General features: G+C 54.2%; 1 protein-coding gene across 1 annotated transcript in view; it reads left to right on the top strand.

The window, feature by feature from the left end:
• Window positions 1-16,045, top strand: part of LINGO1 (leucine rich repeat and Ig domain containing 1) — a 238,608-nt gene that overhangs the window by 317 nt on the left and 222,246 nt on the right. The gene's annotated exons all lie outside the window — the stretch shown is intronic.

Raw genomic sequence — 16,045 nt, 5'->3', positions numbered from 1 at the left:
CCCTGGTCCCCGTCGCCCCCCTCCCCGCTGCCGGCCCGGGCTGCCGGCGGCCCAGCCTGGAGCAATGGCAGATGCTGAGCGCCAACCTCAAAGCCACCGCGATCGAACCTCGGCTTTGAGGTTGGAGGCATCCTGCAACCTCAGGCAGCGCTCGCGGGGGCTGGGCAGAGCTCCGGCGGGGGCTGCGCGCTGCCGGCGGCAGGCGGGCCCCTCTCCCTGCCGCCGCTCCCCCGAGACTGGCCAACTTCCCGCTGACTCTGGAGGGGCCCCTGGTTCCCGCTGGTGCCAGCAGCGGTGCGTGCAAAGTGACGGGAGCCAGTGCCTGCTCTGAGCAGCTCCCACCAGAGCTGGGAGAGATGAGTGGAGAGCAGTGCCCGGACCTCTAGGGACAGAGGCTCAGTGATGATACCCCTGGCTTAGTGATGAAGGGGATTCACTTTGATCCTGGTTATTGGATTTCCGGCACAGTTCATTCACCAGATGATCCTCCCTCTTAGAGAACCTGCCTGCATGCATCTTAGATCTAGATCAGGTCCCCTTCTGAATTAGAGCAAATTGCAAAAGTGTCCCCCACCCCCCCGTCTCTGCTGAGAAATGGAGTCTCTTCTCATGTTACTTGACTGGTACAGGAGCAACCCACCGCAACAGCGACTGGAGGGCCCCAGGGCTCTTCTTTTATCTGCTGCGCTGCTAACGCAGGAGCGAGAGGGGTTTAATTATCCTCAAGTGTCAGCTCAAGATAAATCTGCTGGGACACAGCTCTTGGCAGGTGCGAAGTAACAGGACATTTTCATGCATGGGAGACCGAGCTGAGAACAGTTCACTGGTTTAATTGGCGGCTCCTAGGAAGGGTTCATATCAGGGTACAGAAAATGGGACGGTGCAGGCTCCAGCAGTGATCCCGGTGCTGCAGCTGTGGCAAAGGGCGGATGGGTGCTGAAGGGCTACAGGCACTCGCTGGCGTGTTTCCTTGGTGCTTTTTGGGTGCAGAGCAGGTGCTCTGGGCTGATAGCAGAAACTCCAGTTGATGCCCTCTTCTGAAGGGCTGGTGCTTTTCCCTCACTGCTCCGTTTCTGCTCATCTTTTCACACTGAACCAGCCACTTCCCGAGGGAGCCCTTGGCCTGGCCGTCATGAGGTACGCTGTGTTTTTAAGGGACACCCAGAACACCGAGAATGAGTGAATTACTTCCAGAACCAGATGCTCTGGAGCTGTCCTCTAGGGATTTAAGTGGGATGGCCTCAGGATTAATTGAACAGTTTCCATTTCCTCCTCCTGCCCAAATCCCTGAAATGCACTCCAGGAGCTTGCGATAAGTGTTGGAAGAATTTTGGATCCCGGTCTCCATGGGAAAAAGCCCCTCCAAATGGCTGCAGCAGGGGAACTCGGAGCTCGGGGGGATGTCCCCGCTCTGCCACGATGGCAGTGCAGGGATGCATGGAGCATCTGTCTCCTCATCTCCCCATCCTGTCTGTGTCTCGCTCGTTGGCCGCTGGAGCCAGATTCGGATCAGGCAGCAGAAGCTCCCCCCGCACAGTGACTCCAGCTGTGGGATCCCATGGTGGCTGTATTGCTGCCATGAAAAGAGGCCTCTCTGTGGCCAGACCCTGTAATGTGTTGGTGTGGGACACAGCAGCAGCAGCAGGAAGAAGGACATATTTTATTTTATAGCTCATCCAGATGCACATAGCTCTTCTGTCCCCATTCCTGAATGTTCCCAAGGGTGGTATGGGACAGATGTTTTAAAGAAGCGGTGCCCCCTCCCTCCCTGCTGACTTGCTGGCATGGGATGTAAATATGAGGAAGTGGTGTTACTGCTTTTCCGGATGAAGCTGTGACGTTTCATTGTTATCGCTGTACTTGTATTCACCATTTTAGGGTCTAAAACAGGTGGATGGATCTGAGAGATTCTGTCTGCCTTGAATAGACTCCTCAGATTTGTTCTCCAAATAGCTGTGCCCGTTCTGGTAACCCGGCGAGCAGAGTAGGTGTCGCCTGTAGAGAAGGGTTTGGCTGTTCTCTCTGGGGTGCTCCTTCCCGTGCCCCCATGACAATGACTTGGTTCCACTTCCTATTGTGTGCTAGGTGCAATGATTCAGCCCTCGTCTGGTTCTCATCAGCGTGTAATAGCAGTTGGCGTTAGAGGTCTGGAGTTGGTCGTTTCTCATTCTCACTGCCCCCAGTTAATTCTGGCTCCTCTCCTTGCTGCTCACTGATGTCTGTTCCTGACATTGTAAGGAGACGCTCATTAAATGCTCTTGTGAGAGCATGAGTTTTGTAGATGTGAAAGTACGGTGTGTTCATGAGGACCCAGTTATTTGATGTCATTTCAGCTCGCCGTAGTGTTGTCACTTCAACGGCATCCTCTTTCTGTTCGTGCGCCATGTGAACGTCATTGTTTCGCTCGCATTTGTGTTCCAGTTCTGCCAAAGTCAGATTGTTCCTTTGCAAATTTGCATTAGTAAAACTCATAGGTTGTTGTCTGTGTGCAAACCCTCGTTGATGTTAGTGGCACTGATCATGGCAGCCTGCGTGGTCCTGATCCAGCTAGCATCTGCTGGAGGTCATGATGCAGGATTGCTGGGTGTCTGGCCAAGGATGGCTCTGAGAAGAGGCTTTCTGTCCCTCCCGGTAGTTATTTCACAGATGTCCCTCCAGTCATTACACTGCTGTAGGGTGCTGCAAAACCCCAAATAAGGCATGGATGTTTCTTGCCCTGAGTTGGGGGTTATGATCTCCTTAGGTCAGTACAACGGTGCAAACTCCTTGTGGAGGTCAAGCTGCTGTGACGTGGGCTGGACTAAGAGAGAACAGAATCCACGCTCATTTAAATGGCAACAAGCTTTTGATGCCACCTGTGACAGGAGCATGTTTAGACTTGATGCATATCCCCTGCGTTGACTTTGTTGGGCTTTGGATCAAAGCATAAGACCTTTTGATGCATGCACACACAATAAAAAAAAAAAATTAAACCCACAATCCTCAAAATGTCTGCAAATCCAAGAGCTTATCCTCACCCTGGAAGGCAAAATTAACCAAGTGTAGGATCAGTAAATCATAGAATCATCCACTTTCATCACTGAACACGAGAAGCTGCAAGCTCAGCTGGCATAAAGCAGTGCAACCATACTGAGTCGTTGGAAGATACTCAGGATCTGGCCCTGGCATCTGCTGCCCTCTGAGTTCGCAGAGGCGGCTGGGTCTCAGCTTTCTGGGACGCTGGCGCTTTGGAGGGACCAGGACCAACATCAGAGAACAGAACGGAGACCCGATCCTGCCTCGGTGTTAGGCTGACTTCAGAATCCCTCCCTGTACATTAGCCGTCTGCTTAAATATCAGTAAAGGAGTTTTTCTGGCTGCTCAGGCAGTATTGCCGTTGCGTTCCACTGTGACCAGGCAGAGGGAAACATGGCATCCAAGCATTACGAACCGCCAGTCGGGCTGAACTGATCTTGCCCTTTGGTTTTGCTTTTCCTTATTAGAAGATGAAATCTGAATTTCCAAGTCTTTTTTTTTTTTTTTTTTTTTTTTTAATACCATTCCAGTGAGTGGCTTGGGAAGGCAGCAGGAGATACTCAGTTCTGATCACAACTGGGCCTAAGATGTGGTGTGATTAAGGAAAACAGGCTGTCCGAGGCACAGAGGGAGCCTACTGAATGAATCCGTTGCCGTGGTCGGGGGGAGGGACAGTTGCTGATTTAGGACCAAGCGGGTTGAGCTAATGCAAGCCACAACCTTGGTCAAAGGGCTGCAGATGTGATAACTTCTCCCTTGTCAGTGCTTCTGAGTTGTTTTTGGTTGAAGTCCCACACTTTTTAGCCTGGGGAGGAGATTTAAGCTACCGCTGCAAAGCTGAGAACATCCTAGGTAGAGATTAACGCATCAATGACAACAATAATGATCATGCTGCTTTTTCCAGCATCCTACCGCTTTAACCACTCTCCTGTCCCCACTTGCCATCCGAGCAGGTTGCCGCCAGGTCTGGAGGGAAGAAGGATCTCTCCGTACCTTCCTTTCCCCTCTCTCCCAAGGAGGAGCTGCTGGGAGCGAGGCCTTGCGGGTGTCAGAGCCTGGAGAGGGAGTCGGCAGGGGAGAGCCCATAGCAAGCTCTCCCCGGGCGATGCTTTCCAGAGGCCCTAAGAGGTGTCCGAATCCCTCCCTGAGCCAGGCCTGGCTTTGCCAGGTGACTCCTAAGCCCACTGAGCCAAGCCAGCCAGCCCTAAGGGCTGGAAAAGCAGGTCTCCCTTCTGAAGCGCGAGTCCTCCAGCACCGCGGCGAAGGAAGAACGAGTCGGAAGGGGATGGGAACGATGGCTGTGCTGTGGAGCTCGCAGTCCGGGATGCGGCAGATCCCATCTCCAGCAGGTCTGGTACTCTGCTGCTGAGCCGTGGCCGGTGCTCGGCGCTCGTGGGAGCGGCGAGGAGCAGCCTCAGCCCAGGGAGGGAGGGAGGTGGGCATCTCCCTCGCCTCCGCTGGCCTCGCGGCAGGCTGAAGCGTGCTGGGCACGGTGCCGCAGGGCCACGCCGAGGTGGCCGAAGCCCGGGAGAGTCCGCCCGGGACCGGGGCGCTCTGCGGCCACGTAACCCATCCCGCGGACGGGGGGTCACTCCCGAGCGCGAGGGGCACGAGAATGGGCCGAAACTAAGCCAGCAGCCTCCCGGCAGGGCCTGGCCTTAGATGTAGCTAGCCGCACACGGCAAGACGCAAGCGGAGGGAGACGGCAAACGTCTCCTTGGGTAGACACGGCCTTAGGAGCCCAGTGCACAGGTAGCGTCACAAGCGGCGAATCTTTTCCAGCGCGTTTGGATCGGGGCCTTCAGCTCGAGCCGCAGCGGAGTGCCGGCTCCTCAAGCGGCCCGGCGCTGCCGGAGGCCTGGGCCGGCCCAGCCCATCTGGAGTTTCACGGCATCATCTCTTAAAAGCCTTTAACTGAAATAGGATGGCCTGGCTGATTGGATTGTGCTCTGTAATTAATTAGCTCGGTGCACTGTCCAGGAACAGCTACAGAGGAGGGAGAGGGGGGACTTGCCAGCGGAGACGTTAAGCTTCGAATGGCCGTTTCTCATTAAACCAGCATTGCACCGCATTAGTCACCAGGAGCAGGGTGTTAGTTCCCGTGCCCTGGCCCGCTTCCAGGCAGGCAATTGCGCTCTGCCTCCCGCTGAGTCCCCGCAGCCCGGCGTGCTCCCATCCCTTCCCCGGCGGGGTGCCGAGGGCCGCGGAGGTGGCAGACCCCGAGGCGGGGGTGACGTTTTGCCGACGGCCCTGCCGTGCTGCTTCGCTGCCCCGTGGCGCCCGTGCGAGGGGCTGGCTCGGGGTCGGCGCTCCGGCGCTGGCTCCGGCGCCCGCTGCCGCGGCTCCTCGGGGAGGTGTCCCGGCGCTGCGGCTCTGCCCTTTCCGGCCAGGCCCTGCGGTCCGGTCCTTGCTGCTTCCGAGACGCGTTTGCCGTTGCAGGGCCATCATCTGCCTTTAGCATCGGCTGGTAGCTTTAAGCAGAAAGCATGCCTCTTAGGCAAATTGTTTGGGTTTTTTTTCCTTTGTGTTTACTGTGGGGATTAATAAGGAACTGCAGCGTAAGGAAAAGCAGAAACAGCGCCTTGTTTATTGTTTAATTTAGGAAAATGCCGCGGAGGGCTGGGTTTAGCCTGCCCAGCGCTGCTCTTTGTTCCTTCCTCAGTACAGCCAGTGCAGGGAGACGCCGGCTCCACGGGGCCTTTTGGCTCCCGCCGGTCCCGCCGTGCCGCGCACCGGAAAGGCGGCGGTGGGGTGGTCAGCCCCGGGTGCGGGGCCTGCCGTGCGCCCGCGTCTCGTGTCTCCCCCAGCACGAGGGCAGCAGGATGGGGAAGGAGAGAGGAAGCCGGGGACGCGGCAGTGGGCACCGCTCGCTGTTTCCTTCTGCGAGCAGATGCCGTCCCCGGGGTAGCGATTCGGGCCGGCTTCGGCAGCCGAACGGGCTACAGCTGCGCACGGCTGCAAAGCAGGAGGGCAGGGAGCGGGCAGCCCGGGAGGGCAGGAGGTGCGGGACACCTGTGTGGCTCCTGCAGGAGCTATACGGGCCCTGGGCGAGCACCTGGGGCTGGTTTGGCCCCGGCGGAGGTGGTCGGGCATTCGCCCTCCTAGCAGGCGTCCCGGCAGCACGGTGAGTCTGCGCGGCTCCTCGCGGTCCCCGTGGGTTAGTCCTGCTCGGCCGTTTCACGCGTCCCCTTTGCTGTTTCTAAGGGGGATCCTTCCTGGTGGCGTGCGAGTTGCTGGCTGCGCCGTGCTGGTGGCTCCAGGCTCGTGTGTCTGCACGGCTCTGCTTCCCAAATCCTCCCCGGCTGCAGCGCGTGCTAGGGAGGGCTTTGGCAGCGTTGGTGGTGCTTTAGCGATGGGAGGTGGCTGCGTGCAGCGAGTCGTCCCTCTGCCCCGGCTGCAGGGGTAGCGCCGTGAGGATGTTATCTTGGAAAGCGTCCAAATCCCGTCCCTGCCTTCTTGTTCGATGCTTGTGTTGGTGGAGGAGAGTCGTCTTTTCTCTGGGCTCCTTGGTCGGTGACTGGAGGTGTTACCGGGGTGAAAACCGCTTGCTTTTCCGCAGCATCCCTCTATCCCTGGGCAGAGAAAAGCAGCCTGATCTCGCGCTGCTGGACCCGCCTGACAGGGCTGCTGGGCTCCCGTGGGTCTGGCTTCGGCTCTCGGGTCGCTTTGCTCGCTGCGGGGTTTGGAAAGCGGAGGGCTGGGGCGCTCGCAGAGTCCCAGGCAGCTCGCGAAGGGGCCCGGCTCGTCGGGCAGGGCTCGCCCGCGGCATCGCAGCAGCCTCCGCTTGCCTCTGCCCCGCTGGCTCGCCTTTCCGCGGCATCCAAAAGCTCTGCCGCGCAGCCCTCCGCGGCGAAAGCCAGCGTGCCGGGCACCGCGGGGCGCGCGCTCTGCCCCTCCGCGGGCTGCACCCGCAGCCTGGGCTCCCCCCGGCGCGAGGCCGCGGCGCCCGTTCCCGCGCGGGCCGAGCTCTGCAGCGGCGGAAGCGCTTGCGGGAAGGCTGGGGCGAAGAGCGGCGGTGCAAAACTCCGGGGCACCGCGGGCAAGGCAGAAATGACCCGAAGGATTCCTCTGGCTGATAAATCTTGGAAAACAAACAGAAAAGCTTGTGTCAGCTCAGCTTAACCAACAAAGGAAAGCCATGTCATTTAAAAAAAAAAAAAAGCTTTTAAAAATAGTGTTTTTTTCTTTTTTCCTTAGCAGAAAATGCCACTTTGGAGCAGTCAATTAGTTCTTTTTCAGGAGCTGGGAAACAAAACGCTCTAGGAACTGTGAATTGAAACCTTTTATTTTAGAACTCTCCAAGTGCCCGGCGTGGCTGCTTGAGGTCTGTCTTTCTGCAGCCGGCGCGTGTTGAATCCGACCCGGCTCTGCGACGGTTGCTGGTGTCTCTGACCCACTGCTGCTTATTTAAACCTGGCACTCGGCTATTTCGGCGAAGGGGAGGGGAAAAGCCATTGCTCGGGGCTGTTCACGTGGTTTTGTCGGATGGACCCTCTGGAGCTGCCCGCGGCAAGGGGGGCCGCGGGGACGGCGCGGGAGGCGAGGGCTGTGCCAGCGGCAGCCCCTCTCCTGGGCTCGGCTCCTCCGGGTCGTTGCGCTGAGAGCTGCTGCTGCTGCGAGCCGGTGTCAGTGTCGCCGCACCTACCTGCTCCCCGCCGCGCTCGCCCGAGAGGGGAGGTGGCCCCGCGTGGGACACAGGGAGGGAGGATGGAAAGCAGCGGGGAGCTGGGCTCAGCATCCCCATGCGGGGAGGAGGCTGCGCTCCCGGGCTCCTACCTCGCCGCGGCCCAGGCAGCGAAACCCCAAGCAAAGCGCCGCTTGCGCCATCGCTGGCATAATTCATGGATCTAAAAGGCAGCCCTCCGGAGCAGGGAGCAGCCGGTTACGCGTGCTAATGACGGCGGCCTGCCGCAGAGCTTATGCAGCCGAGGAGAAGCCGCGTTTAAGGCGGTTGTGTTTTCTTTCCCGGTGGGGGGAAGAGGTGAGCATCACGAGCCCCGCGGGCGAGGAGGTGTCTCGCATCGTGCTGCCTGGCCCCCGGGCTGGACGGTGGCGGATGCGATGGTGCTGAGCAGTCCTGGGCTTGTCCCGGCCCCCAGGAGCCGGGGGATGAGGGAAGGCTGTTAAGCCCCCGAGAGCCTCCCTAATTTTTTATAATTTGCTAAGGAGCGTTCTTGTTTGCTTCAGCTCTGATTAATGAGGCGCGTCTCACTTTGACAATGTGTCACAAGCAATAAATGTCTCCAGAGCGGCTCGGCTGCAGGGACACCCTCGTGTTCCCGTCCTGCACCTCCCCGTGTCCACGGCTCCTACCTGAACCTGCCATGCTAGCCTCGGCCGGCGAGGAGGGTCGGGATGAAAGGTCCTGGTGTGAGAGCAAGTTTCCCTGGGGGCTGGCTTGGGGACTAGGGATTTGGTGGCTTTTCATGTTTTAAGTCTGGGCTGGAAATTTAAAATAAGAAATCGCCAAGGTCCAGACCAACAGTTGTTTAGCAGCTGCAATCTCAGCTATGTTTTCCCAAAGATCTCTGCTGTGGTCTGGCCTTTGAGCAAGGGCCAGTTGTCTCAAGAGCTGAGCAAGTCTTCTGTGAGCTCCCCAAAGCTCCCCTGCAGCTAGCTGTAGGTTTAGCTCTTGACCCTTGTGTGAGTTGGGGCAAAACGGCCTGGATCTGTGCTGGTGGGAGAGGTACAAGCAGCATGCCAGGCTCCAGCTAATGTCCCTGGAGGCTTGGGCTGCCTGGCTGCGAAACGACCCAAGCTGAGGGATTCTAATGGAAGACTTTATTATTGTTTGTTTTTTTTCCCATCAGAAATACAATTTCACAGAAAGGTTTTGTGGGAATATCTGTTCAGTGAGGAGGAAAGGGGTAGGACACTCTTCCTTTTAATCTAATAAAACAGTCTAAATGGATTCATGATTTTCAAGGCATTTTCCGTGGGATTAATCACGGGATTAATCTGGCATTAATGAAGTGCCCCAGCCGTTCTAGGGAGCTGCCAAGATGGGATCATTTTCTCCTGCTCTGTTCTACAGTGACTAGGCTGTGGGGTACAAGAACATGCACTGAATCCCAACCTTCCCTGGGTTACTGGCTCTGGAGGTGACATCTTTGACTGTAGTAAGAACGTATGGTGTAGGTGTCATGTGGCATTCTTGCATGAAGAATTGAGGAGAAAGTTGTGGGTAAGCTCTGGGCTGGCACTGTGGAACAAAGATGCTTGGAGGCTTGTCCGACTTGTAAAGAGCAAGTCAAATGTTAGGCCAAGCATTGCTTTTTCCTCTTGGGCCACTCTCCAAGGAAGAGGTGGGCAGGGGTGGCTCAGGTGGGAGAGCTGAGTACTGCTAAATTTGCTGGTTAGCGCCTGTGACTGAGTTGAGAAATTCAGCTCCGAGAGCTCTGGATCACCTTGGCTGTTGAAAGACTGAAATAAGGTGATAGCAAAGCGGTGGTGATGGCAGGGTGCTTCTGGAGAGTGACAAGCAAAGCTCCCAGGAAGAAGGCTGCTCCGGAGGCAGAGCTGAAACCCAGCACAGCCAGTGCCCAGGGATACTGTGGTCCCCTATGCAGGCAAGCCCTGCCTGGACCGTGTGTGGTGGAGGCAACCCAGAACTGGGAAGCTGGAGGAAACCTTGGGCTGGGGGTTGTGCAGAGATATGAAACGTCTTATTAGCATTATTTTGCTGACTATTTTGCAAAGTGTTCAACTAAATCCCGTGCCTTGAGCTGTGTGCTCTGAAGACCTGGTGATCTCCAGGCTGAGATGAGGCTAGGTATGGGGGTCTTCTGAGCAACTCCTTTCCTTGGGAGACCCCCCATGTGCGAGGGGCCCCATGAAACGGAGCACTGCTCTGGAAGAGTAAGTGTTGCAGTCTTGTGAGCCCCCCAGTGGGTGCGTGTGCCCCGACACATTGGGGTGAGGGGCCTGGCCAGCTCCCGCATGCGCCATCCCTGGTAGGGGCCCCGGTGAGACTGAGCAGGCTGGTGCTGCCACCTTTGTTTACATGGATATTTGTCACCTCTTGCTCAGTGGCTCTGACCTTCCCTCCCCCGGTGTTGTTAAGACACTGCTCAAGGTTTCCAATCGCTGGCGGGAAGCACCGACTATTAGTACTGCTCTGCTTTGTATTCTCAATGGATTTTTTTTTCTTTAGCATTTCTGTCAGTGGCTCTCCACTGTTACCTTTTGTTTTGTCCTCAATAGCTTGTCTAATAAATGTCATTATCTTGGGCACAAATCTACTTCATGTCTCAATTCCACTTGGTAAGAGTTGGTAATAATAGCAGAACAATGATTCTTTTAAAAGGGGATCTTTCACCAGCAGCTGCGGATGCCACTTCTCTTCTTCCTGCACCTGTCCCTGAAAAAGATAAAGACGAGGGGAGCATGCACTGCTGGCAAGTAAAAGGGGCGTCCAGCTGATAAATTGGATGTCTAGGCGGTGCTGGCAGCAGTCAATACAGCAACTTTGGGCATCTGGGCAGCTGAGCCCCTGCCCACCTTAGTAGTTAGAGAAGACGTGTTTATGGCCTGGGATCCTTTCCAATTCCAGCAGATTGAAGAGTGAGGGTTTGTAGGGGAAAGATGAGAAATATTTCTTAAAGCTTCAAGGAACTTCTTGTCTGGAACCAAATAAAGCTATTGCCTCCCTGTCTGAATCTGGAGCTGGAAAGGCTTTTATTGGAAGGTGGAGGGGTGCTTACTGGGTTTCTGGATCAGCCCACAGGTTCTTAAACAGAAGTATTAAGGCAGGTCCAATTGAAATATTTCATCTTGCAGCAGCACGTTATCAAAGATGTTTAAGCACAGTGAGACCTGGCCCTAATTCCTGCCGGCCACAGCGGCTCTGGCTCGTTAGTGTTCCTCCAGTGTGAACAGCCGGAGTGCGAAAGCCTAGGGTGAATGGTGTTTTAATTAAAGCAAACAGCATCTCGGCTCCACCCAGCAAAGCTCAGCTGCTGTGTCGTCAGAGCTTTCGGGGAGGGATTTTCTGTGTGCGTATGAAACAGGAGCTGTTAATGGAAGCCTCCCTTGAATGCGGTGCTCAGGTGGAGCTGATGCTGGGTCCCTCCACCCCTCTGAGGGCTCCCTGAGCTGAGTCAATACTAAAAATGCTGTAATTGTGCTTGCAGGTCTTCACTGTTTGCCTGCCAAACTAAATGACCCTCACTGTTTACTGTCTTTTTTGCTGCTTTCAGTAAGGGGAGGTATAACTGACCCTGCATCTGCTGTGATTTGTACCGTTCTGGTGCTCGAGACCCTGTCTCTTGCTGCTGTTCCAGCTGTGTCCTCTTTCTGCTCCTTGGGGCTTTTCCATAGCCAAGTCAAGGGGCTTTGGCAATGGCTAGAACCTGCTGGTGGAACCTGGTTCTTAGCAGACTCCTTTAAGGATGTACCACAAAGGCCACAATCCTGTTGTGGTCTCTGGTTGCAGGACTGGAAACTGATGTGGCTGGGACAGGTCTCAGTCTCTTGAATGTGCTTGGATAGTCTGCTTGATCTGCAGGGAAGCGCTATGCGTAGAGAAGGAAAAGCAGGGCAGCTCTCGCTGAACCACCACAGTGCCCTGCCCTCTGAACGGCTCCAGGCGCTGGCAGTCCCTGGAGAGGAGCTGCAGGTCTCCTGTTTTCATTTGATTAGCTACATTAAAAGATGCCGAAATTGTATTGGTTTCCTAAGGTTACAGTTCAGGCTAAAAAATTGCTTTAGTTGCCATAGGGCATCTGGGAGACTGCAGACAGGGCTAACTGTGGCAGGAGGCGATTGCTCCATCTCAGAGGGTGGCATGTGCCTGGGATGGTTTTGGTACCCTCTCCCCCCAAAACAGACAGTGTCAGGTGGTCCCAGTCTGCATTTGTTACTCAGGGAAGTGTTTTCATGAGTAACTTCTTTCTCTGTGTGCCTGTAACTCATGCCCTCTCTGCCCTCAGATAGGACAGCTCTTCAGCCTGGTTGCTGGCTATGGTATGTCCTGGTAAATAAAGAGCAGTGATACTGTGGTGGGACTTCATACTCCTGACAAGCATGGAGCATCTTGCGGGCTCCACCTCCTTTCCTGAGCACACTGTTGTCCTTTTGCTGGGTTGTCTGGATGCCTCCAAGCTGTGTCCCTTCCTGAGATATAAATATTTTTATTCTCTCAGTACCTACTGCATCACTTTTTTTTTTTTTTTTTAAGATGTGTCCCCCCCCCCCTTTTTTTTTTGCTTGGTTCTTACATTTTAAAACACACACATCATATGTGCAGCACTCAGATGTGCTCTCGGCTTTCCCCCAAATGTAATTGCTTTAAAACTGCAGATGGTTGGCGAAAGCAATTTTCTCTATATTACGGAAAACTCCAGCTCATCTCATTCTTCATGCAAGCCTTTATAGTTGCTCTCCCCCTAGTACTTCCTTCTCTCTGTCAATGTGAAATGTTCATGGCCTTGACTTACACTGTCATCCTCTGCTTTCTTGGCTAATGTCCTTGCTTTTTCAGGACTGTAGGAAGAGGCTTGAATGGGCATGCAGTGATGGACATCTTTGGAATCAGTGGAGGAGGATTAGCATCGTTGTAGTATCTTCTGAGAGAGGGTGGTGCTCAACTTGCACCAAAGCCTCATCTCTTAGCTGCATTGATAGGTGGGTGTCTGGTGCCACTGCCAAATCTCCCTGGCGAGCTTGATACAATGGTTGAATGTGCTAGGCATGTGCTCTTTTTTTTTTTTTCTTTCTTTTCAACTCTGAATGCTTAACATGCTCTTTTCATTTGCAGGACGTGTTGGGTTTTCAAAAGCATTAATGATGGAAAATAAATTGAAATCTGAGAGAAATAATCTTTAGGCATTCTCTGTAGGCCTTGTCTTGCCTTGCTTTTCTCAGCCATGTTGAAGGCTGTGCCTGGGCTGGAATACAAATGAGAGCAAGCCCTGGATCCCTCTAATCTATTGTGATGCCTTCCTTTTGCTCAGTGGGTCTCCAAAGGAAATGGTTTTGCAGGGAAGCTGTCTGGTCGCTAGTGCTGATAAAACATCAGGAGGTTTGGAGAGGAACAGAAGTGTAGGAGCAGCAGGCATGACCAAATTCAGAGGCACTGCTGAACCTGCTCCATGGGCCTCCAGGCTCTGAGTCGTAAGAAGGAGGTCTCTCCCTGCATGACTAATGGGAAGTAGGCCCTTACAAGGTGAATGTATGGTATTTATGGTAAACCAAGAGATTAGATTAGAGCTAGGGGTCTGCTGTGTGCTGGGGGCTTCTGGAGGTCCATCTGCAGCTTGGGTGGCTGAGGTGCTTTAGCTGCGTTCTGGAGTGGGACAGTATGTGCTGATACTGAGCTGTCCAGTTCAGTCCTACCCCAGCTGTGCCAACCTGTCCTGGGTAAAAAGAACTTCACATGAAGGACTCGATCTTGCAGATGGAGTCAGACCATGGGTAAATGCACTTGAGGGTACTTTAGGGATTTTAGGCTTCTGCCTCTGTGACACCTCCTGTCCGTTCCTCCCCAAACATTACAGTTGGGAATCTGGGATTGGTTCCTGAGCTCCCAAATTCCAGACAAATGTTTTAATCACTGTGTTGCCCTTCTTCAGGCTCCCCTCGTATGACTATGGTGCTGCCGGCTGCTCACCACTGCAGAGCTGTCTCTGTAGCTCTGGGCCCTGGACTTCCCCTGTGTGCGGGTCAGGGCTTCTGGCTGCATCTTTCTCTGCCCAGATGTTGAGACCTCAAATGTAGGACTCCTCAATGGCAATCCTGTCTTGCCCTCTAAGAGCTGCTGTCTCCAGAGGAGAGTGGAAAAGGAGATCCTTTGCAAAAGGGACATGTGCCGTATCCCTCTTGTTTGCCTTTCTAAGTGCTCTGGACAGGTGTGGGCAAGAGAGGAGATGGAGTATTACAGAGTCGTGACTGTGGATGGGGCCTGTCCTGTGACACTCCAGTCCCTGATGCAGGTGGCCCTGTCAGTGGGCAGGTGTTGGGGCCAGCTTTGTGAGCGGGGAGAGGGAGCTGGACATGGAGAACTGGAGGTCCCTCTGGGCAGCTGGTGGGGAAGGGTCATCCTTGCAAGTGTCAGGCCCAAAAACATGATGAGCTCTGAGGTGTGGGGTAGAGCACACTTCCTGCCTGAGAGAATGGGGAGATGATCTGCAGAAACTGAATTTGAGCCCAGAAAGGATAAAATCTGCTGTGTATCTTAGCCAAAGCCAAGGGCTTTGGCAGAAGCAGGCTCAGTCGCAAGGAGGAGTGTCTGTGAAGAACTGTAGAGCTCTGCCCCTCCATCACGAATGTTGTGTGCGTGTGGCTGCCTTAAATGTGACTTTCCATGGCTGAATAATTAATAGCACTGCAGGTTGTTCAGATGGGAATGTGATAAAGAAAATCATACCATGTTCTCAGTGCTGAGACTTTTACAGTGGCTTTCAGAGATTCCCTCTTTTCCTGACTTCCCCCCCTTACGCCCTTTCCTTCCCTTATGTTTCTCGCACATTAGAGGAAGAGCAGTGCTGGTCACTTCTCTCTTGAGATGTCTGTCCTGATGCCAGCAGCCTTTCAAGATGTGCTTAAAGGTCTCTGCCAGGGTGCTGCTTATGGCAGGGCAGGATATGGTGGTTTTGTCAGCATCAAAACATCTGGCCCCTGGAGGAGAACCGATGTGCTGGTGGGGCAGTAAGAGTCCGGATACCTGGCATGCGTTGCTGCTGGCTACCTGGCTAATTCTTGCCTTGCCCTATCTTCCTCCCTGCCTGGTATCTGTCCTGTCTTTAGGCAGCTTTTCTTTGGCGTGAGGATAGTCTTTGATAGACACCCGATGTACGTGATGCGTGGGCGGGAAAGGCTTCCTGTCAGCTGGAGACTACGGCAGTACATGCTATTAAAGTAAGAATGAAGTTCTCCATCCTTGCTTTAAAACAGCCTTATCTCTGTCTTGCAAACAGCTTAGGCTTTCAACATCCCTAGAGAGGTAGGAGACTTACCTTCATGCTCTGGGATGGTGGAGAAGGTGCCATGACAGGGCTGTAGGGGGCGATGGTCCACACTCAGCTCGCGCGCCGGTGTCCAAAGAAGTCAATGCAAAGCCTCTTTTGAGGTTATCTGGGCTTTTGTCCTGTACGGCCCTGGTTAGGGCTAATGTTCAGGGCAGAAGATAGTGCTGGAAAACCGCTTTGTCCCTTGTGCCCCCATCCCGGAAAAACAACATGTAGCTGGAGTGGTCCATGAGTCCGCGGAGAGTCATATCTCACGTGTGCCTTTGGCAAGAGGCTGTTAAGGTACTGTTTCCTACCTTAGTCTGGCCCCTGGGCTCCTTTTGGACGCAAACCAGCCTCATAATGAAAGCTTTTTCTATGTCTATTTGTTTTCTGAGCATCAGTTTATGTCTGGAAAACCCTGTTGCATTGGAGCCTGGAGTACTTCAAAGGCGACTGGTGAAAAGAACGGGGTTCTGCAGGTTCTGCGTATGCCAGGCGTGAGGCAAAACCCAGCTGGGTGGGGGCCTTGACAGACAGCTGCCCATGTTCGGAAGCTTGAGGAGAAACCCCAAATCTCTTCCCTTCCTTTTCTGTGCCTTTCTTGATCTGCCCCAGGGTACCACTTGGTACTGCCAGGGCTTTGCTGCCCTCCCCTGCCTCCCGCTCGCCCCACAGGCATCCAGGTGGATGTGTCTCCTCTATTCCATCTTGATTTTGTTCCTGCCATGAAAAGTATAGGGGAGAAAAAAACACTGTCTTGACTACTAGGGGTTGGACGTGGGCTGTTTTGTGTGCGCATGTGTTTCAACATGGATTTTACTTTTAATGAAAGTTTTCTCAAAGCCACTGTGGCAAGTGCTATTAAAACTTCTGGCCCACTTTCCTGATGAGCGCTTCCCAGCTTTGTGTCTTTCTGTTTCTCGGAGCGGGGGAATGTATGTGGATTTCTTGGTATCACCGCTTGCAGCTGTGCTATATGTTCCTGCTAGCAAAGGCAGATCTGAGAACTGCGCCTTGCACTTGTAGCAGGAAGGATTGAAGTCTGTGGTGGCTCTAAGATCTGACTGCTGTATTGTTAAAAG

The sequence above is a fragment of the Apteryx mantelli genome, chromosome 15 (assembly GCF_036417845.1).
Source record: "Apteryx mantelli isolate bAptMan1 chromosome 15, bAptMan1.hap1, whole genome shotgun sequence".
In the NCBI taxonomy this organism is placed as follows: domain Eukaryota; kingdom Metazoa; phylum Chordata; class Aves; order Apterygiformes; family Apterygidae; genus Apteryx; species Apteryx mantelli.
This window is presented reverse-complemented; position numbering and strand designations above follow the sequence as displayed.